General features: G+C 41.5%; 1 protein-coding gene across 1 annotated transcript in view; it reads right to left on the reverse strand.

The window, feature by feature from the left end:
• Positions 1-12,416, reverse strand: part of gse1 (Gse1 coiled-coil protein) — a 456,459-nt gene that overhangs the window by 267,444 nt on the left and 176,599 nt on the right. The gene's annotated exons all lie outside the window — the stretch shown is intronic.

The raw sequence follows: 12,416 nt of genomic DNA on the forward strand, positions 1-12,416 counted from the left end.
TAATAACATTTGAGTCTGGCTTCAAAGCAACCTAATCTAATAATAACATTTGAACTCTGGCCTCACAGCAACCTAATCTAATAATAAGATTTGAGTCTGGCCTCACAGCAACCTAACCTATTAATAACATTTGAACTCTGGCCTCACAGCAACCTAATCGAATAATGTTTGAACTCAGGCCTCACAGCAACCTAATCTAATAATGTTTGAACTCAGGCCTCACAGCAACCTAACCAAATAATGATGTTTGAACTCTGGCCTCACAGCAACCTAATCTAATAATGATGTTTGAACTCTGGCCTCACAGCAACCTAACCTAATAATAACATTTGAACTCAGGCCTCACAGCAACCTAATGTAATAATAACATTTTAACACTGGCCTCACAGCAACCTAATCTAATAATAACATTTGAGTCTGGCCTCACAGCAACCTAACCTGATAATAAGTTTTGAACACTGGCCTCACAGCAACCTAATCTAATAATAATGTTTGATCTCTGGCCTCAAAGCAACCTAATCTAATAATAACATTTGAACTCTGGCCTCACAGCAACCTAATCTAATAATAAGATTTGAGTCTGGCCTCACAGCAACCTAACCTAATAATAACATTTGAGTTTGGCCTCACAGCAAACTAACCTAATAATAACATTTGAACTCAGGCCTCACAGCAACCTAATCTAATAATAACATTTGAACTCAGGCCTCACAGCAACCTAATCTAATAATAATGTTTGAACTCTGGCCTCAAAGCAACCTAATCTAATAATAACATTTGAACTCTGGCCTCACAGCAACCTAATCTAATAATAAGATTTGAGTCTGGCCTCACAGCAACCTAACCTAATAATAACATTTGAGTTTGGCCTCACAGCAAACTAACCTAATAATAACATTTGAACTCAGGCCTCACAGCAACCTAATCTAATAATAACATTTTAACACTGGCCTCACAGCAACCTAATCAAATAATAACATTTGAGTCTGGCCTCACAGCAACCTAACCTGATAATAACATTTGAACTCAGGCCTCACAGCAACCTAATCTAATAATAACATTTGCACTCAGGCCTCACAGCAACCTAATCTAATAATGTTTGAACTCAGGCCTCACAGCAACCTAATCTAATAATAACATTTTAACACTGGACTCACAGCAACCTAACCTAATAATAACATTTGAGTTTGGCCTCACAGCAAACTAACCTAATAATAACATTTGAACTCAGGTCTCACAGCAACCTAACCTAATAATGTTTGAAATCAGGCCTCACAGCAACCTAACCAAATAATAACATTTGAACTCAGGCCTCAAAGCAACCTAATCGAATAATGTTTGAAATCAGGCCTCACAGCAACCTAACCAAATAATGATGTTTGAACTCTGGCCGCACAGCAACCTAATCTAATAATGATGTTTGAACTCTGGCCTCACAGCAACCTAACCTAATAATAACATTTGAACTCAGGCCTCACAGCAACCTAATCTAATAATAACATTTGAGTCTGGCTTCAAAGCAACCTAATCTAATAATAACATTTGAACTCTGGCCTCACAGCAACCTAATCTAATAATAAGATTTGAGTCTGGCCTCACAGCAACCTAACCTATTAATAACATTTGAACTCTGGCCTCACAGCAACCTAATCGAATAATGTTTGAACTCAGGCCTCACAGCAACCTAATCTAATAATGTTTGAACTCAGGCCTCACAGCAACCTAACCAAATAATGATGTTTGAACTCTGGCCTCACAGCAACCTAATCTAATAATGATGTTTGAACTCTGGCCTCACAGCAACCTAACCTAATAATAACATTTGAACTCAGGCCTCACAGCAACCTAATGTAATAATAACATTTTAACACTGGCCTCACAGCAACCTAATCTAATAATAACATTTGAGTCTGGCCTCACAGCAACCTAACCTGATAATAAGTTTTGAACACTGGCCTCACAGCAACCTAATCTAATAATAATGTTTGATCTCTGGCCTCAAAGCAACCTAATCTAATAATAACATTTGAACTCTGGCCTCACAGCAACCTAATCTAATAATAAGATTTGAGTCTGGCCTCACAGCAACCTAACCTAATAATAACATTTGAGTTTGGCCTCACAGCAAACTAACCTAATAATAACATTTGAACTCAGGCCTCACAGCAACCTAATCTAATAATAACATTTTAACACTGGCCTCACAGCAACCTAATCAAATAATAACATTTGAGTCTGGCCTCACAGCAACCTAACCTGATAATAACATTTGAACTCAGGCCTCACAGCAACCTAATCTAATAATAACATTTGCACTCAGGCCTCACAGCAACCTAATCTAATAATGTTTGAACTCAGGCCTCACAGCAACCTAATCTAATAATAACATTTTAACACTGGACTCACAGCAACCTAACCTAATAATAACATTTGAGTTTGGCCTCACAGCAAACTAACCTAATAATAACATTTGAACTCAGGTCTCACAGCAACCTAATCTAATAATGTTTGAAATCAGGCCTCACAGCAACCTAACCAAATAATAACATTTGAACTCAGGCCTCAAAGCAACCTAATCGAATAATGTTTGAACTCAGGCCTCACAGCAACCGAATCTAATAATGTTTGAAATCAGGCCTCACAGCAACCTAACCAAATAATGATGTTTGAACTCTGGCCGCACAGCAACCTAATCTAATAATGATGTTTGAACTCTGGCCTCACAGCAACCTAACCTAATAATAACATTTGAACTCAGGCCTCACAGCAACCTAATCTAATAATAACATTTGAGTCTGGCTTCAAAGCAACCTAATCTAATAATAACATTTGAACTCTGGCCTCACAGCAACCTAATCTAATAATAAGATTTGAGTCTGGCCTCACAGCAACCTAACCTATTAATAACATTTGAACTCTGGCCTCACAGCAACCTAATCGAATAATGTTTGAACTCAGGCCTCACAGCAACCTAATCTAATAATGTTTGAACTCAGGCCTCACAGCAACCTAACCAAATAATGATGTTTGAACTCTGGCCTCACAGCAACCTAATCTAATAATGATGTTTGAACTCTGGCCTCACAGCAACCTAACCTGATAATAAGTTTTGAACACTGGCCTCACAGCAACCTAATCTAATAATAATGTTTGAACTCTGGCCTCAAAGCAACCTAATCTAATAATAACATTTGAACTCTGGCCTCACAGCAACCTAATCTAATAATAAGATTTGAGTCTGGCCTCACAGCAACCTAACCTAATAATAACATTTGAGTTTGGCCTCACAGCAAACTAACCTAATAATAACATTTGAACTCAGGCCTCACAGCAACCTAATCTAATAATAACATTTTAACACTGGCCTCACAGCAACCTAATCAAATAATAACATTTGAGTCTGGCCTCACAGCAACCTAACCTGATAATAACATTTGAACTCAGGCCTCACAGCAACCTAATCTAATAATAACATTTGCACTCAGGCCTCACAGCAACCTAATCTAATAATGTTTGAACTCAGGCCTCACAGCAACCTAATCTAATAATAACATTTTAACACTGGACTCACAGCAACCTAACCTAATAATAACATTTGAGTTTGGCCTCACAGCAAACTAACCTAATAATAACATTTGAACTCAGGTCTCACAGCAACCTAACCTAATAATGTTTGAAATCAGGCCTCACAGCAACCTAACCAAATAATAACATTTGAACTCAGGCCTCAAAGCAACCTAATCGAATAATGTTTGAACTCAGGCCTCACAGCAACCGAATCTAATAATGTTTGAAATCAGGCCTCACAGCAACCTAACCAAATAATGATGTTTGAACTCTGGCCGCACAGCAACCTAATCTAATAATGATGTTTGAACTCTGGCCTCACAGCAACCTAACCTAATAATAACATTTGAACTCAGGCCTCACAGCAACCTAATCTAATAATAACATTTGAGTCTGGCTTCAAAGCAACCTAATCTAATAATAACATTTGAACTCTGGCCTCACAGCAACCTAATCTAATAATAAGATTTGAGTCTGGCCTCACAGCAACCTAACCTATTAATAACATTTGAACTCTGGCCTCACAGCAACCTAATCGAATAATGTTTGAACTCAGGCCTCACAGCAACCTAACCAAATAATGATGTTTGAACTCTGGCCTCACAGCAACCTAATCTAATAATGATGTTTGAACTCTGGCCTCACAGCAACCTAACCTAATAATAACATTTGAACTCAGGCCTCACAGCAACCTAATGTAATAATAACATTTTAACACTGGCCTCACAGCAACCTAATCTAATAATAACATTTGAGTCTGGCCTCACAGCAACCTAACCTGATAATAAGTTTTGAACTCAGGCCTCACAGCAACCTAATCTAATAATAACATTTGAACTCAGGCCTCACAGCAACCTAATCTAATAATGTTTGAACTCAGGCCTCACAGCAACCTAATCTAACAATGTTTGAACTCAGGTCTCACAGCAACCTAACCTAATAATGTTTGAACTCAGGCCTCACAGCAACCTAACCAAATAATAACATTTGAACTCACGCCTCACAGCAACCTAATCAAATAATGTTTGAACTCAGGCCTCACAGCAACCGAATCTAATAATGTTTGAACTCAGGCCTCACAGCAACCTAACCAAATAATGATGTTTGAACTCTGGCCTCACAGCAACCTAATCTAATAATGATGTTAGAACTCTGGCCTCACAGCAACCTAATCTAATAATAACATTTCACCTCAGGCCTCACAGCAACCTAATCTAATAACATTTGAACTCAGGCCTCACAGCAACCTAATCTAATAATAACATTTGAACTCTGGCCTCACAGCAACCTAATCTAATAATAACATTTCAACTCTGGCCTCACAGCAACCAAATCTAATAATAACGTTTGAACTATGGCCTCACAGCAACCTAATCTAATAATAACATTTGAACTCTGGCCTCACAGCAACCTAACCTAATAATAACATTTGAACTCTGGCCTCACAGCAACCAAATCTAATAATAACGTTTGAACTATGGCCTCACAGCAACCTAATCTAATAATAACATTTGAACTCTGGCCTCACAGCAACCTAACCTAATAATAACATTTGAACTCAGGCCTCAAAGCAACCTAATCGAATAATGTTTGAACTCAGGCCTCACAGCAACCGAATCTAATAATGTTTGAAATCAGGCCTCACAGCAACCTAACCAAATAATGATGTTTAAACTCTGGCCGCACAGCAACCTAATCTAATAATGATGTTTGAACTCTGGCCTCACAGCAACCTAACCTAATAATAACATTTGAACTCAGGCCTCACAGCAACCTAACCAAATAATAACATTTGAACTCAGGCCTCAAAGCAACCTAATCGAATAATGTTTGAACTCAGGCCTCACAGCAACCGAATCTAATAATGTTTGAAATCAGGCCTCACAGCAACCTAACCAAATAATGATGTTTGAACTCTGGCCGCACAGCAACCTAATCTAATAATGATGTTTGAACTCTGGCCTCACAGCAACCTAACCTAATAATAACATTTGAACTCAGGCCTCACAGCAACCTAATCTAATAATAACATTTGAGTCTGGCTTCAAAGCAACCTAATCTAATAATAACATTTGAACTCTGGCCTCACAGCAACCTAATCTAATAATAAGATTTGAGTCTGGCCTCACAGCAACCTAACCTATTAATAACATTTGAACTCTGGCCTCACAGCAACCTAATCGAATAATGTTTGAACTCAGGCCTCACAGCAACCTAATCTAATAATGTTTGAACTCAGGCCTCACAGCAACCTAACCAAATAATGATGTTTGAACTCTGGCCTCACAGCAACCTAATCTAATAATGATGTTTGAACTCTGGCCTCACAGCAACCTAACCTAATAATAACATTTGAACTCAGGCCTCACAGCAACCTAATGTAATAATAACATTTTAACACTGGCCTCACAGCAACCTAATCTAATAATAACATTTGAGTCTGGCCTCACAGCAACCTAACCTGATAATAAGTTTTGAACTCAGGCCTCACAGCAACCTAATCTAATAATAACATTTGAACTCAGGCCTCACAGCAACCTAATCTAATAATGTTTGAACTCAGGCCTCACAGCAACCTAATCTAACAATGTTTGAACTCAGGTCTCACAGCAACCTAACCTAATAATGTTTGAACTCAGGCCTCACAGCAACCTAACCAAATAATAACATTTGAACTCACGCCTCACAGCAACCTAATCAAATAATGTTTGAACTCAGGCCTCACAGCAACCGAATCTAATAATGTTTGAACTCAGGCCTCACAGCAACCTAACCAAATAATGATGTTTGAACTCTGGCCTCACAGCAACCTAATCTAATAATGATGTTAGAACTCTGGCCTCACAGCAACCTAATCTAATAATAACATTTCAACTCAGGCCTCACAGCAACCTAATCTAATAACATTTGAACTCAGGCCTCACAGCAACCTAATCTAATAATAACATTTGAACTCTGGCCTCACAGCAACCTAATCTAATAATAACATTTCAACTCTGGCCTCACAGCAACCAAATCTAATAATAACGTTTGAACTATGGCCTCACAGCAACCTAATCTAATAATAACATTTGAACTCTGGCCTCACAGCAACCTAACCTAATAATAACATTTGAACTCAGGCCTCACAGCAACCTAACCTAATAATAACATTTGAGTCTGGCCTCACAGCAACCTAACCTAATAATAACATTTGAGTCTGGCCTCACAGCAACCTAATCTAATAATGATGTTTGAACTCTGGCCTCATAGCAACCTAATCTAATAATAACATTTCAACTCAGGCCTCACAGCAACCTAATCTAATAACATTTGAACTCAGGCCTCACAGCAACCTAATCTAATAATAACATTTGAACTCTGGCCTCACAGCAACCAAATCTAATAATAACGTTTGAACTATGGCCTCACAGCAACCTAATCTAATAATAACATTTGAACTCTGGCCTCACAGCAACCTAACCTAATAATAACATTTGAACTCTGGCCTCACAGCAACCTAACCTAATAATAACATTTGAACTCAGGCCTCACAGCAACCTAATCTAACAATGTTTGAACTCAGGTCTCACAGCAACCTAACCTAATAATGTTTGAACTCAGGCCTCACAGCTACCTAATCTAATAATGTTTGAAATCAGGCCTCACAGCAACCTAACCTAATAATAACATTTGAACTCAGACCTCACAGCAACCTAATCTAATAATGTTTGAAATCAGGCCTCATAGCAACCTAACAATAATGTTTTGAACGCAGAATGACCATTTCCCCTGCGCATGACAGGGCTTAAAGAAAGAGGTGAGGCGTGGGGCTGGTTAAACAGAACAGGTCACATCCCTGTTAAAGAAAGAGGTGAGGCGTGGGGCTGGTTAAACAGAACAGGTCACATCCCTGTTAAAGAAAGAGGTGAGGCGTGGGGCTGGTTAAACAGAACAGGTCACATCCCTGTTAAAGAAAGAGGTGACACGTGGGGCTGGTTAAACAGAACAGGTCACATCCCTGTTAAAGAAAGAGGTGACACATGGGGCTGGTTAAACAGAACAGGTCACATCCCTGTTAAAGAAAGAGGTGACACGTGGGGCTGGTTAAACAGAACAGGTCACATCCCTGTTAAAGAAAGAGGTGAGGCGTGGGGCTGGTTAAACAGAACAGGTCACATCCCTGTTAAAGAAAGAGGTGAGGCGTGGGGCTGGTTAAACAGAACAGGTCACATCCCTGTTAAAGAAAGAGGTGAGGCGTGGGGCTGGTTAAACAGAACAGGTCACATCCCTGTTAAAGAAAGAGGTGACACGTGGGGCTGGTTAAACAGAACAGGTCACATCCTTTTTAGAGAAGGAGGCTGTGGTGTGTGTGGGAGGTAGGTGTGTGTGTGTTTGGGTGTGTTTGTGAACGTATACACAGCAGTGTGTTAGGGCACAAATGTGTGTGTGTGTGTGTGTGTGTGTGTGTGTGTGTGTGTGTGTGTGTGTGTGTGTGTGTGTGTGTGTGTGTGAGAGAGAGCTGGAGCAGAGAAGGCCTTTACAGGTGTCCTAACTCGCATAGCTAAGTCAGCTCATTAATAATTAAACATAAAATGCAAATCTGTTCCTTTGATCATTTGCATTCATGTCTAACAGCATTAATTAATCAAACAAACCTTTTCATTATCCCCCAGAGGAAGAGAAAAAAACAGCAATCAAAAGACACAGCAACACACACACACACACACAGAGAGATGAGCACACACACACAGAGATGAGCTCACACAGGAATACACACACACAAAGAGAAAACACACACACACACACACACACACACACACACACAGAGAGATGAGCACACACAGGAATACACACACACAAAGAGAAAAAACACACACAAAACAAATACAAATCAACAAGTGTAGTTTCACAACAACAGAATGTCTTTCTGTCAAGATCTTCTGAAGTGATGAGGGATGAGGGGGGAGGGTAGTGTTAAAATGAGCAGCTGTCTCAGTGTGTGTGTGTGTGTGTGTGTACAGTGTGCTGCTATCACAACTAACAGCAGTTCCTCAACACACCCTAACGTGACACAGGTGTTATCTACTGCTGCTGAAAAACAAACACACACACGGTTCAGTCTCTCTGCACGTCAGGGTGTGTGTGTTTGGCTGACGGCTCCTAACAGCTCTGATGGATTAAAACAAACACACACAAGTACACAGAAACATGAACACACAAGTACACAGAAACATGAACACACAAGTACACAGAAACATGAACACATATACACAGAGAAACATGAACACATATACACAGACACATGAACACACAAGTACACAGAAACATGAACACATATACACAGAGAAACATGAACACATATACACAGAGAAACATGAACACATATACACAGACACATGAACACACAAGTACACAGAAACATGAACACATATACACAGAGAAACATGAACACACAAGTACACAGAAACATGAACACACAAGTATACAGAAACATGAACACATATACACAGAGAAACATGAACACATATACACAGAGAAACATGAACACACAAGTACACAGAAACATGAACACATAAGTACACAGAAACATGAACACATAAGTACACAGACACCTGAACACACAAGTACACAGAAACATGAACACACAAGTACACAGAAACATGAACACATAAGTACACAGAAACATGAACACACAAGTACACAGAAACATGAACACACAAGTACACAGAAACATGAACACATAAGTACACAGACACATGAACACACAAGTACACAGACACATGAACACACAAGTACACAGAAACATGAACACACAAGTACACAGAAACATGAACACATAAGTACACAAATGGAGAGTTTGGGACTATAAGGTTCTTTCTGCATTTTTGTCCAAATTTAGTTATTGTCATAGCCTTGTTCTGTTCAATGTTCTCTGCCTATGTAGTACTCTAAACACCCCAATGCATGTTGTTGTGTAAAAAAGAAGAGTAGATAAAATGACTGACACTATTCAAACCAATGAGGTTTCAGAACTTCAAAGCCAATTATCTCAGAATCATATTTTTGCAGACAGAACCTTATAGTCCCAAACTCTCCACATTCTACAACAAAAGTCCCTCTCTGCTCGTTAAACCACTGGGTGCTCGCCCGCCTCACTTGATAAAGAAAAGTGAGAGACCTGCACGCACATGCATGCACACAGATAAACACAAGCACACACCCACTCTATCACTGTTCTGGGTTTATTGGCTGGGTTTGATACCTCACTCTAAGATGAGGACACTATAAAACTAACACATATTGGCTGACCTACTGTTTATAACAGCAGACACACACACACACTTTAAATATTAATATGCTTTTGAGGTGTCTCCTCCTTGACTAACCCCCCACCCCCACCCCCCACACACCTATCCCTCTCCTCCTCTAATACCCCCTCCTCCTCCCCCCACCCCCCACACACCTATCCCTCTCCTCCTCTCCTCCAATCATCAATCATGGGGCTCTCAGTACCAGAGCATATAGCAGCAGCTCAGACTTATGGAGGATATCAATAACACTGGCATAAAGAGGAGAGGAGGAGGAGAGGAGGAGGAGAGGAGGAGCGGGTGTTTCAACCCTGTTTTAGGTCTCCTCGTAAAGCTAAATGATAGTTGAAGGGGAAGAACGAAGGAGGGGAGGGGAGCGGAGAGAGCGAGGGAGGGAGGGTTGGGAAAGAAAGAGTGACAGAGACAGAGGGAGGAAAAGAGAGTGTTGGTCATTAATGCCATGGCAGGTGGTTGTAAATAACTGAACCAAAGATCTATACCATGTGGTGTGTGTGTGTGGGTGGGGGGGGGGGGGGGGGGGTGTGTGGGAGGGAGGGGGTGTGAAGGTGTATGCATGTGTGTGTGTGTGGGGGGGGGGGGGGGGGGGGGTGAAAGTGTATGCATGTGTGTGTGTGGGAGGGAGGGGGGTGAAGGTGTATGCATGTGTGTGTGGGGGGGGGGGGGGGTGAAGGTGTATGCATGTGTGTGTGTGGGAGGGGGGGGGGTGAAGGTGTATGCATGTGTGTGTGTGGGAGGGGGGGGGGGTGAAGGTGTATGCATGTGTGTGTGTGGGAGGGGGGGGGTGAAGCTGTATGCATGTGTGTGTGTGGGGGGGGGTGAAAGTGTATGCATGTGTGTGTGTGGGAGGGGGGGGGTGAAGGTGTATGCATGTGTGTGTGTGGGAGGGGGGGGGGGGGTGAAGCTGTATGCATGTGTGTGTGTGGGGGGGGGTGAAAGTGTATGCATGTGTGTGTGTGGGAGGGGGGGGGGGTGAAGGTGTATGCATGTGTGTGTGTGGGAGGGAGGGGGAGTGAAGGTGTATGCATGTGTGTGTGTGTGGGAGGGAGGGGGGGTGTTAGCTGGATCAAGGTGCCTGCTTCACCCAACAACATGCATATACCTTCAGGAAACAGCAGAGGGAACACCCCCCTATCCACATCGATGGAACAGTAGTGGAGAGGGTAGTAAGTTTTAAGTTCCTCGGCGTACACATCACAGACAAACTGAATTGGTCCACTCACACAGACAGCATCGTGAAGAAGGCGCAGCAGCACCTCTTCAACCTCAGGAGGCTGAAGAAATTCGGCTTGTCACCTAAAGCACTCACAAACTTCTACAGATGCACAATCGAGAGCATCCTGTCGGGCTGTATCACCGCCTGGTACGGCAACTGCTCCGCCCACAACCGTAAGGCTCTCCAGAGGGTAGTGAGGTCTGCATAACGCATCACCGGGGGCAAAGTACCTGCCCTCCAGGACACCTACACCACCCGATGTCACAGGAAGGCCATAAAGATCATCAAGGACAACAACCACCCGAGCCACTGCCTGTTCACCCCGCTATCATCCAGAAGGCGAGGTCAGTACAGGTGCATCAAAGCTGGGACCGAGAGACTGAAAAACAGCTTCTATCTCAAGGCCATCAGACTGTTAAACAGCCACCACTAACATTGAGTGGCTGCTGCCAACACACTGACTCAACTCCAGCCACTTTAATAATGGGAATTGATGGGAAATGATGTAAAATATATCACTAGCCACTTTAAACAATGCTACCTAATATAATGTTACATACCCTACATTATTCATCTCATATGTATATGTATATACTGTACTCTATATCATCTACTGCATCTTTATGTAATACATGTATCACTAGCCACTTTAACTATGCCACTTTGTTTACATACTCATATCATATGTATATACTGCACTCAATACCATCTACTGTATCTTGCCTATGCCGCTCTGTACCATCACTCATTCATATATCTTTATGTACATATTCTTTATCCCCTTAGACTGTGTATAAGACAGTAGTTTTTGAATTGTTAGCTAGATTACTTGTTGGTTATTACTGCATTGTCGGAACTAGAAGCACAAGCATTTCGCTACACTCGCATTAACATCTGCTAACCATGTGTATGTGACAAATAAAATTTGATTTGATTTGATTTGAACTTATGTGTTGCCCACTGTATGTTTTAATGTATGTGTGTGTCTGGGTACATGTGTGTGTTAGCATGCGGCTAGCTGACTCTGATGGCTCTAACTGAACCCTCATGGGGAAATTGGGGATTTATGCTAACTGCCAGTGTGGCTAGCATCAGACGCTGCACTGTAAATAGCCAGCCGTCTCCGGTGACGTTGCCAAACTGCCAATAAAACTGTCACCCAGGACAGGCCTGTCTGACAGGACAACAGGACAGGCCCGCCAGCCATTAAACTATCATCTTACACTTTGTGTGTGTGTGTTTTTGTGCGTGTGTGTGTGTTTGTGTGCGTGCATGTGTGCGCGTGTGCATCCGTATAAGTGTGTGTGTTTGACATCTGCATGTTT

This window comes from Oncorhynchus mykiss, chromosome 6 (assembly GCF_013265735.2).
Source record: "Oncorhynchus mykiss isolate Arlee chromosome 6, USDA_OmykA_1.1, whole genome shotgun sequence".
NCBI lineage: Eukaryota > Metazoa > Chordata > Actinopteri > Salmoniformes > Salmonidae > Oncorhynchus > Oncorhynchus mykiss.